The 13,033-nt window shown below is 26.5% G+C and overlaps 1 long non-coding RNA gene across 1 annotated transcript; it reads right to left on the bottom strand.

Annotated features, from left to right (window-relative positions):
* Positions 1–256: 256 nt before the first annotated feature.
* LOC107884839 lies at positions 257–2,829 on the bottom strand. The gene is made up of 6 exons (XR_003838652.1): positions 2,693–2,829; positions 2,468–2,603; positions 1,622–1,792; positions 730–845; positions 504–671; positions 257–409 (listed from the first exon to the last, which is right to left on the bottom strand). It is a non-coding gene; the product is annotated as an uncharacterized LOC107884839 (long non-coding RNA).
* Between the last annotated feature and the right edge of the window lie 10,204 nt (positions 2,830–13,033).

Here is a 13,033-nt window from a genome sequence, read left to right as displayed (position 1 = left end):
TTGAACATTGGATATTAACTTGATAATGATTTCTCATGAACTTGATTTTTTTTTATTTTAGAGTCATTCAAAAACTAATAAACTCAGATACTAAAATTTTTAAAATATTTTGACATATTTCTAACATTAATTGTACATTTTAAACTTTAAATTTGTTTAGTTTTTTTTTCATTAAATGTCAATAATATTTTATTCAATGGGTTAAAAATATGACAATTTAATATAAAAAATATATAGGAATGATTTTTTTTTTAGCATATAAAATACAAATATTGACAAAATGTACCGGTATTCTATAAAGATTAATGTCCAATCATCTCTGGTTTGATAATTCATACATTCCAAATGATATTTGACGGCCAACTATTTGTAAAGCATATTTGTTGAGCAATAGTAAAACATTTAATGACTGAAATACAGAATACAATATACAAAAAAAAAAAAAATAGTAAATAAAATATACACAATTTATTTAAGATGCAATAAATATAAAATTAATTTACCATTGAACTTATTTCTTTGCGTCTCATAAGGTTTCAAGGTGAAATGCTAACCTCATTAGTCCAAGAACAGTGCGTTGCAAAATAAACACATGATTATGTTCAAGAGCACCTGTTATAAGGTTGTGCAGGTGTTGTTTAACTGCTTCCCACATGATGTTCACTCTATCTCTGTGGTTGTCACATTTAGTTTAGTATTAAAAATAATGAAGCATTAAGTAAAGCATACTGATTTTGTAAAAATATTTTGAGAAGCATTTCTAATAGGAAACTTGCAGCATTTTCACTTTCCTGTGACTCAAGAGCTAATTCACCCTCTGGTTCATAAACTTTTCCAATTAATGCCTGAAAAATAAAAATGTTTATGTTAAGTATATTAATATAAATATATATTTATTTATTCATTATTTTAATAAATTCACATGATCATAAATGTGATGTTTGAATTTGAATTTAACATTTATAAACTAATAATTAAAAATATGATTTATATAATTTTGAATTTGACAATTTATAAGTGCACCAAGTAATTATAATCACTCTACGAGTGTTTCACTAGTTCTGAACCAGTTTTTGTTAAAACAAAATTTGACCCAGTAATAAAAAAATGGAGTTCATAACAGTTGAGCACTCACAAAATTGGCTGTGCAGAAAGTGTACACTGAGTCAGTGCAATTAAATTAAATACAGAATACTGCACCAGTTCACTGATTATTCAAATCAAAAACATTATGGCACTCAGTGCAAAAAAGTGCGTCAAAACGATAACAATATTATTTCTATTCAGATTTCAAAATCCTATTATACTTTAAAACATTTTTTTGTAAAATGTCTCTAAGTAACTAGTATTGATAAAATATTTGAATATTATACATATCTGGGTTGTTCAGTAAATTAGTGAAGTTGCACAATGATATGATAAGGCTATCAAATGCAGCATACATTCCATAATGGGCACAAATAAATGCACATTTTCTGAAAGGTTGGTTTACGAGAATAAGTTGCTGTAGTTGCAGAGTGAAAAGAGTTGTAAGTAATTATTTTTATGAGCAAAAAATTACTTAAGACCAATACTGTTTTAGTATAAACTGTTCATTTGACTTATCAAATACAAAGCTTACTGCAGCTAAAGTAGGACCCAACAAACAGAAAATAGTTTATAGTCAAAAACTGCAATCAATGTTTGTATGTAAGGTCCATATTTATCAGATGCACGTCATAACAAAATTTTCCATAAATAGTTGCCTTAGATAGCACCAGTATTTTCTGCAGTCATAACAATTTCATTTCATCTAAAAATGTTCATTAGATTAGTTGTTGGTATGATTAAAGAACAAACGTATGATACATGAATGTTATCGCCTTTCCACCGTGCAACATAAAATATATGTCCTTACTGCCAGCCCACCTTACGTCAGCACGTTATTTGTCATTTATGATAAATTTTCCTCTGTATCTCGATAGGTAAGTATAGTATGTATCATATGGAAAATTGGTAAATACTTCTTATTTCTTATAATATTTTAAATGTTATTTTATTATATTTTAATCATGTTAGTATTTTGTTGGCCTATAATCATATTGTATGTGAAGTTACTAGTTTTAAATGCATACCTATCTTACAAATGTTATAACATTCTTTTGAAATATCATTTAAAATTAATTTTGATGAGTTATTCATTGTAATAAAAATTAATACTGAAAATGAATGTTGTTTACAATAAAAAATCAAAGTTATAGTCAAAAACTCCAATCTGTGTTTGTATGTAAGATCCATCTTTATCAGATGCACGTCATAACAAAATTATCCATAAATAGTTGCCTAAAACAGCATTAGTATGTTCTGTACTATATGGCGTAGTAATGGGGCGATAACAAACAATTATAGTAGGTATTATGAACCAAACAAATTGTAAATTAGTTTAATTGATTTGTTTATATATTTCTTCTAATTTTTTTTTAATTACCTTTAAATGATTCTTTTGTCCTTGGTTGATCTATCGGTCTAACAGTTCAATTGTGTTGGTAGACATTTAGCTTAATAATTACATATGATAATAAAAATGCACATTCAGCATTTGCTAAATGTTCCCCATTACATTTCTAGAATTAATTATATAAACAAAATAAAAAATGAATAGAAATATAAGAAAAAACTATTTAATGATAAATATTAATAATTAGTAACATACTAGTATTTTGTAAATGGGTCTGATACAAGTGATATTAGAGGGGATTCTCTGCTTAGTTGAAATTCTTCAAGATACATTTTAAGTGCTTCATCAACACGTATACCACATAAATCAAAACAAGTAAACAAAACGAAAACATATTATACAATACACACTATGAAATTATAACATAATAAATTATAATTAGGGAACGGATTTTAATTCAAAAACATTTAATAAAATTAATACATTTTTATGTGGTTGTTAGATCGTTAAGTTTTTAACATAATATAATATGTACGTTTCATTTTATTTAATACAATAAATTTATTTTTATAAGTTGATGCTAATTTTAAATATTTTACGAATAAAATATATACATATTCTGTATTTATGTGGCATTTCCATTTATATTTTAGTATTTTAAGTTGTACAACATTAGTACAACATAGTCTGAACACATTTTAACATTAAATGACAATTATTCAATATGTTATCTAGGTCACTACTCGACAATAGGTATTAGGTACTAAATACAAACTTTCAATAAATACTCACTAATATATTATACCTGTTCGCTTTTCGATCACATTATTTTTGTGTCTTGTGCGTTTGTTTATTTCATAGACCCAACTGGGTTGGAATGGATGAAACCTCAGATACCGGCAGTTGGTATATCGCAAATTTTACTGTAGGAAAATTGAGCACTAAACCATCAAACCATTTTATGTTGCGAAGAATTAGATAAATGCAACTACAAAATTATATGTAAATTATTTAATGATGTAATGGGTGTTTTTGGCCTTATGATATGTAATTATTTTTAATGGGTTAAAGTGGTAAAAGTGTTGGACACATTTTATCCAAGACTGGTTAATTTAACTTGTCTAATACATGGTTTCTATTGGTTCGCAGAAACAATTTTCAATTCAATTTTCTGAATTTGATTTAATCATTTTCAATGTTAAAAAAAAAATGTTATAAGCGCCAAGTTGTGTACAAATATTTAAAGATATGTATAGAAATTTAACCCTGCCTCCCAAGGCTTATTACAGGGTACATGGCTATCGGCTGTTTTATATTCTATGAATAAATTTGGAAAGATTAAACAAGTTGTTTTAAATTTAAATTCTGATGCTGCTGTTGCAATAAAAAAAACTATTGAGCTCATAGAAAATAAACGCTTGCAAAACAATTTAACAATTTAAGTTTATTTGCCCAATTGTTGATTTTTTAGTTGATACAATTTCGAAATAAGAAACTTCTAAAATGCCACTAACTGAGATTCTAGAAATAACTGATAATGCCAAAAAACAATTGGAACAAGTTCATGGATAAATTGGAGTTTTAACTAATTCAAAATTCAAAAACATATTGGAAAAAAAACCTAATTTACGGTAATATTGATGAAAGATATACTATTTAAAAAACCTTCAAAATAAAATTTCCAAAAGAATTAACGTGTATGAAATATGCACCTATCACCAAACACATTGATGTGGAGAGGTTGTTGTTATAAAGCAATGCTAAGATCGAATATGTTGTTTCTAGCTGTTTCCCTCACAAAAACTAATTGGTTGATTCAGGATTGAAATTTTAATTTGTACCATGTATCATATTATATTATTTATATTCAATTCTATCCTATTTTTAATTTAAATATTTTAATATTATCAATAAATATTTATTAAGTAATAAAAAAATATATATTTAAATATTTTTATTTGTATACCAAATTAAAATCTGTTCCCTAATTATAATTATATAATTATACTATGTTAGTATGTCATATTTAAATATGACATACTAACATAGTCAACATTCTTGAATAGTTGATTTGTTGATGTTTGAATTGGATGGGTATCTTAAACTTGTATTATAATATATTATATTCTTACCTTAAGAGGAAACATATTTAATGTGATTGGTTTACAAAATTGGTATGTTTATAAACAAGTTTGTTTCTCACAATTTTAATAATAATTTGATGTTAATTCCTAATAATCGTAATCACTTTCAAAAATGATCAAGTAATTGAAATGATTTAATTAGGTTTCATCCATCTGAAACTGATAAAGTTGATCATAATTAATACAACTCATTGACTTTTTTAATATAAATAATATAAATAGTCATAAGAATAGGTTTTTTATAACAGTTCTTACAACTTTAGTAAAACTTCCATGATCTGAACTTGTATTGGTTTGAACTTATAATAATAGATTTTAGGTATCTTTTTAAAGATGGATATATTATTCTGTAAAGTGTAAATCATATATACTCAATACACTGAGCTGAAAGAAATATATAAATTATAAATAAATGTAAATATATATTATATATGATATTTATATATAAAATAAACAATTCAGTATACATATGTTAATTAAGGTGTACAACTGATTAATTTGTAAACAAAAATTCCCCTTGCATATCGTAGCTAGAAAAAAGATACATTGTTTCATTTTTATTTTTATTGTGAATTTATACTGTATTCGGATATTTACTGGAATGGTCCACCTATATATGGATCCATCTACCATTCACCATGTCATCTCACTTGTAGGGCCCACAACTAGTAACTAAGACTACTATAATGGTATAACAAAAAGAAAATATTTTGACAAAATGTAATTTTGAAGTTTACACTGTTCACATATTTGCACAGTGCACACTTCAATAGAATTTAATTTTGTATTTTGTATCAAATTACCTGCAATGTCCCAAATTTGAATTCAATTGTCATAACAATGAAAGTCCAAACTAGTTAAGTGTTTCTTTGAAATTTAAATACTATGTTGAGGAAATCTGTGCTATTAAAATCGGATAGTGTTTCAGCAAAATTGTATTACCTAAAAATTAAAACTTCGTTAAAAAATATGTATTTGCACATTTGTTTTCTCTCTTTGAACTAAGATGAACATAGCAAATGTGTGTACAGTAGATCCAATTTTTTACTGTTAGCTTTATTATGAGAGTGAATTGACATATTAATATAATTTATAATCAAACTTAAAGGTAAAAATATGTTCTAAAGAACCTTATAGGTAAGCACTAAGCATTTATTTATATTTTATTTTTAAAGCAATCTGTGGATATTTTAAGATTGTAATATGTTTGGCAATAATTATTTATTTTTTAATTTATTATAGTGTGCGCATTCTATTATTACCGATTTAATACGATTTGTTCACGTTGTTGTAGTGTTATGTAGCAATCGTGTTTACTCGGTACCACGACCGACGATCATTGTCGTTGTTACTGCTGTCTTGTGTGATCCGTGGATGCGCGCAAGATTGAATAGTTTCCGTCAAGATGAGGTACCTTTCTTTCAGAGAGAGTATAGTATATTATTATATAATAAAATTTTGCCTAAAATGTTTATATTATCTGTATCTACGGACCGCGGTAAAAAATATTATGATTTGTTGTATTATTTGTGTTATTAGATAACATATTATCACAAATGGTGTGAGAAGCGCAGTGCACGACGTCGATAGTTCAGATATTGAATTATTTTAAAATCATCATCCTCTTCAAATAAATCCATTTAAATAAAATTGAATGCAGACGAAAATTGTGAAATTGACGACAACACAACGTATTTCATATTTTCATAATTAAATAATATTTAAAGTAATATGATAAATTATGATAACAAACCATATTTATGTTATCAGTTGTTGGTTATCCGTCGAAATTGTATCGTTGATAAATTGAATTTGATACAAAAAGTAACGGATAACTAATTATCCACAACAATATCCATCGGATAAGGCTTATCCTGAAATTGAAAAGCTGAAATGTATCAATTAGAAACCTATTTCTCAATATGATTGAAACACCGGGCCTAAAGATTAAAGAATATAATACTATCAATCTGTGGAGAAGTGAGTACCTATCTTAGGCCTCATAGAAAAGTAGACATAGGTAAAGATATCAAATCACAATGAATACTTCGTCGAACTCCGTGTAAAAAACGACTAAATAAAAAAAAATAGATCTCTAAAGCACTATAAAGATGTGATATCATAAATAAATGCATAGCCTGCATAGACCGTATATAGGTAAACATGAAATTTTCACTGGTTGTTTATATTCGCATTTTCTATACAAGATAACATTTTCAAATATTTTGATTTGTAATTTGAACTGTTTACGGACATTTAAAGTTTTAGTTTTACCAATAATAATAATAGATAGTATAAGATGAGCTTAGCTGTTGACGATAAAATAATATATATTCATACAGTAAACTGACCAATAAATGCATTCAATGAATATTTCATTTCAATTAATTGGTCTCTACAAACAGGGATAGGCAGGATAATCAAAAAACAGTATCGCGATACTAGATACTAGATACTTGGATTTGGAGTATCGAATTACTAGATACTCAATACTTACATTTTAAGTATTTAGATACTCGATAGGTACTCGATACTTACATTTTAACCAGTCGTTGGTATCGCTATGCAAAGTCCCACCATTGGTATTGCCTTTGGTATTTGTTTTTTCATTATTATTTATTATATAATGAACATAAAATATTGAAATCAACCACGAATTATTTGTAGTTTAATCTTTTACAAAAAATGTTCTTACAATTTTTCTTGATTATAAATTGTTAACTACCAAAAATTAATTTAAATTTTTTTATACATAATTATATAATAATATAGTCATTATCATTCATCTTCGCCCTAATGGCCTGGAATATTTTTCTGATTAATATACAGTACGCATCGAGTTTACGAAAAATTATTTGGTTGACCTATTGAGCGAATGCAACGCTCAGTTTATGGATATTAACAACATTGCATGTCGATATCTAATCAAGAATTATTTATAAAATTATAATATTTGCAAAAGTGTATTTAAACATGTGTCGATTGAAGGTATAAATATTATCAGATGAATCAAATAATAAACAAATAAGTGGCTTTCGAAATACTAACGAGGTGAGCGTTCACATCACGACCACTGACGGGTTAAATATTTAATTTGATACTCGATACTCGATACATTTGAAAAAATTAGTCATAGCCTATGACGCAAAGGATTTTTTTAAATTGTTTTTATACACAATTAGGTAGGTTGTCAATCTAGACAATTGCATTTAGCTTTAAAATTCCAAATATTAGTTAAGTATAAATATATTATAATAGGTCAATCATTAAATTAAATAAATAAATAATAATAAAAATAAATTATAGATATCATCAAATCGAATAGTATATAACGACACGACAAAAAACGTTAAATGCATTTAACTTTAAAATTTCAAATATTAATTAAGTATAAATATATTATTGTGTTCATTACTTACTTTATCGCCGTCATCTGTCACGCGCGAGGTAGACTACATAGACATAAAGACATACAGTGCCGCAATTACAATTTTAAGGTCCCGGTTCAAAAATATTTTAGAGGCCCTTTTTGTTTTTACTGTAGCATTGGCGGAAATAGGAGAAGCTTAGCCACCAAATATACCATTAACTCTTCTCCCCCCCCAAAAAAAAAAAAAAAAATATAATTTTTTTTTGGTTGTGTGGGAACCTTTAGCACATTGATGTATACAATTTTAGCCCCCCCCTGAAATTTTAATGGATTTCCACTTATGTACTGTAGACAGTGGCAGCAGTATACAGGTATTTTGAGAGTTCATGCGTGTACCCAACAAAAGTGTCCTACCCACTTGTCATTTTTCTTTGATAATATCAACTTATGTAATGAAAAAAATGTCTAACTGCACTTGACTATAATATTAAAATAATATATCATTATAATATTATAATTATATCTTAAATATTTGATTAAAAAATAGTAAATACTAATAACAAAATAAATCCACTTATTATATAGGTACATTTATTACATTTATAAATGGCATACATCTTTTTATCTTAGGAATTAAATATTTAAATTAATTGGTGAATTTCATGACAGATAAAGGTTGTAAAATTGAAGATAGATACATATAAATGAATCTTTAAAGTACATTTAAATAGGTCACTTTTATGGATGGGTTTAAATTTGAATTCAATGATATAATATCACTGTATAAGAAAAAACGATTCTGTGCGAAGACTGTCAGTTAGCCTATGATATTAGTATATTACTAATAGTATATTTGATGATATTTTGTGAATAAAGTAATTTATTTATTAATTTATTAATTTACTAACCAATTTAAAGTGGAACCTTGTTTTAAATTTTCAATCCTTAGATCCTTAGAACATTTTATACATTTTTAACTACAAAATAATTATTAAATTTTAAATTTGATACATTTTGTAAAAATTCGAACTTTAAATGATTATAAAAAAATTGTGCATATTTATTTATAATATTTTTCAACTGCTAATTAAGCAATATATCAGAGGTTTTGTATACAATTTTGACGCCTTTTGGTCCAACAAAAATAATATAATTGATATTTATAGAAAAATAAACTAAAAAAATTTAAATCTAAAATTGTCCGCCAATAGCACAAAACAAGTCAAAATATTTTGAAATTATTATCAAGTATAGAGAATTGATAAAATAAACATATGATATGAATCTCAAGTGACTAGGGTTATTCGTTTTTGAATTACAACAAAATAACAAAATCGCTTCATGAGAAATATAGTGAATATCCAATATTGTAAAAATATGAATTTCAAACGATCATAAAAATTTAACTTGACTTTTTTTTGACATTTTTTTTTGTTGATAAAGGTAGATAATCTTATAAGGAATTTTGTATTGAATTTTAAAATCATAGATTTAAAAAGAAAATGTTTTATGATTTTCTAACTCAAAAATTTGCTGATTTTTACGTATTTTGTCAATATTTGAAAAAAAGAAGGAACTAAGGATTTTTAATATTTTTCAAATATCATTGAAACAATATATTAGGAGCTTTGTATTACATTTTCAAGTTTTTTTACCCAACAAATAAAGTTTTATTGACATTCATAGATAAAAAACTAATAAAATTGGAAACTGAATTTTATATTTGTTTTTCACGGTGCTTTTTAAACTACCTACTGGGAAGTTTTTAATTTTGATCTCCCAAAAGTACCAAATTGACTGGATCCACTTTCCCATCGAACAAGATACTGAAATTGAAAAATAAGCATTGTTTCGACTACTAATCGTGTATACAAATACAAAAAAAAACATACATCATTGTAAAACCAATACATTTATTGCTCCGCTCAGAATCTAAAAATAAAAACGCACTTGTAATCTTTATACTATTAAAACTTTTTAGTAACACAGTTAACGTACAGTTAATAAACAATATGCCTATTTATAGAAATAAATACGGTTATAGTATTATGTGTGGTAAGGCACACTGTGGTTATGGAAAATTCGAGGCTCCCCATAAATACTTGTGCGGCCCATCAGGCGGACCTGCAGTAGTTGCGGCACTGCAGACATACAGACATACAGTCTACAGGTACGAATAGTATGATGCACTATGTACTTTGTACAGTCGTATAAATTACGGATATGGATATCTAATATAGGTACGGACTTACGTTAAAGACGTAAAGTCCCATTCAACGTGTATGTGTGGTGGACCACAGTACACAGATATAACTTAATATGGCTAATAGGTTTAAAAATAATTTCGTACAAGTTTTACTGCAGTTAAATTATGGATTTATAAATTTAAATTTACCGCGCATATTATTTTACATATATTATAGTAATACACTAAAACATAGTCTAACAGGTTGATAAATGAGTGAGTTAATCCTATAAAATTAATTATTCAAAGTACCACATTAAAGTATCAGGTATTTTTTGACAAAATTATTTTGTGAAATACTCGATACATAGTCTAAAATTGTATCGCGATACAAGATACTCGATACTTCATATAATTGTATCGAGATACAAGATACAAGATACAATTGTATCTTAGATACTTGTATTGAAGATACTGCCCAACCCTGTCTACACATTTATCTAAGAAATTTAATTAACCAGTTCATATTGCGAAGTCCATTAACTTTGATATAATTTTTACTAAGTCTAACACTATCTTAACATTATCCTAACACTCCGGCTCCACTACTCTTAAAGAGAGATTAACTTCAAATTCATAGGCATATTTCCAACACCTGTACAATAAATTACGTCATAGGCGCCGCCTGATGTTTCATCGTTCTGACGTTGAATCATCAGAGTGTATTTGAAGTTAATGAATCTCGGGTTTTAAAACGACAGGACTTATCCTGATACTCCGGCTCCATTACTCTTAAAGAGAGATTAACATCAAATACATAGGCATTCACCAAAACACTATAAATCACTCTTTAAGCGCTGCCTGACGCTTTATCGTCCATTATGGGAGTTGAATCATCAGAGTGTCCTTGCAGTTAATGAATCTCGAGTTATGAAGCGGACAGGACTTATCCTGATACTCCGGCTCCATTACTCTTAAAGAGAGTTTAACCTCAGGTACATAAGCAAAAAGAAAACAAACACATTTTAATAAAATACATAAACCAATTATGTCACTTAATAACCATCCATGAAAGTATAAAAACACATATGCGTTGCAAGCTTATGCATAAAAAATATTAACATACATTATTATCGGAACCATTCTTAATCCCTCCATAATGTCAAATCCAATATATCCTTACAAAAGAAGACATACAGGTGGTAAATATGAACTTATAACTGGTATAAGATATTGTAATACAAGTCGTAAAATAATAGTAACGTGCATCGATCCACACCAATCAAAGATATATCCATTCCAACAAGGATCAACGAGTACTATTCACAGCTATACGAGGTAAGTGAACACACATATATTTTACACTCTATGACAGATTATCAACTCCGTACTATACTAATAATATTCTGTAGTAGGATAAAAATAATGTAATATAAGTGCCGATATGCGTGCCATCCTAATTTCCCATACCCTTTGTAATTTGTCGCATTACTCCGCACTTCCACGATTTCCCTTTACCATTTTTTTTTTATTTTTATCTCACTAAAAAAGTGGGTTACCTAACTAGGTAACGTTACTATTACGATAATATTTTTACAATATACCTATATATCCTCACACATCAATTATCTATAATAATTTTAAAATATATTTATGTATATTTACAATTAACGTTCAAATATAATAATCATACCACAATATTACTCCCATAAAAATATTATAATGTTGACCATTAAAATCTTATCAAAATGTCTTTGTTTAAATTATTATATTTAAAACATTGATTTTAAAATAACAAAATCAACAAACAGGTTAAATAAACTTACGGGGCACCAACATTATCATATGGTCCCAAAAACAATTATAAACCCAAAATATTACCAATACAAACACCAACTAATAAAAACATTAAAAATGACACTATTCATATAATAATAGACGAAAATAGAAAAACTAATGAGCCATATATAAAAGCAAACCTAAAGAATAAAAACACAAGAATTTCCATAGATTCTGAAGCATCCATAAATTGCATTCGTCCAAATCTAGTTAATCCAAAACTTATCAGCCCATCACATAAAATGTATAAACTAACGGGTCCAGATAAGACATCTTGTGAAATCTTAGGCATACAATAGACCCGCAAATCGAAAATATAATATACCAAACACCCACGTGCGTAGCGAAAAATCTAAGCAATGTGACAATTTTGGAAAACCAATTTTTAGCAGCTAATAAGGCCAATATAGATTATACAAAGAAAACAATTACCCTAAATACTAATATTAAAACGAGAATAGTACATAATACACAACCAACAGAAAGTAATGAAAAATACAAAATAATATCAGGCATTACAATGAAAGCCAATCAAGATATATTTAATACCACTGCACATAACCAATCATCAGGACATATTATTTCCAATAATATCCAATACTTATAAAATAGAGTCTATATAACAGAGATATTTATTGATTTTTTAAGACTTTTTTAATGAATACACATTTTTTAATGAATTTTTTAAAGAATTTTTTATCAAATATAGATTTTTTTAAGATTTTTTTAATAAATACAGGTCTTTTAATGAATACACATTTTCTATTGAATTTTTTAAAGATTTTTTAATAATGATATATTTTTTTGATTTTTTAAAGATTTTTTAATAAATACAGGTTTTTAATGATTATTTACTAAAAAAAATTTTTATTGGTTTTTTTAATAAAAATAGATATTTATTGACTTTTTTAAGATTTTTTTATCAATTAGTTTTTTATTGATTTTTTTTAAGATTTTTTAATATTTTTTTAATGAATACAAATTTTCTATTGAAGTTTTTAAAGATTTTTTAATAAAAATGATTTTTAATGATTTTTTAAAGAATTTTTTATCAAATA

This window comes from Acyrthosiphon pisum, chromosome X (genome assembly GCF_005508785.2).
Source record: "Acyrthosiphon pisum isolate AL4f chromosome X, pea_aphid_22Mar2018_4r6ur, whole genome shotgun sequence".
Taxonomy (NCBI): domain Eukaryota; kingdom Metazoa; phylum Arthropoda; class Insecta; order Hemiptera; family Aphididae; genus Acyrthosiphon; species Acyrthosiphon pisum.
The sequence above is the reverse complement of the archived record's forward strand: the minus strand, read 5'-3'. Positions and strand labels throughout refer to the sequence as shown.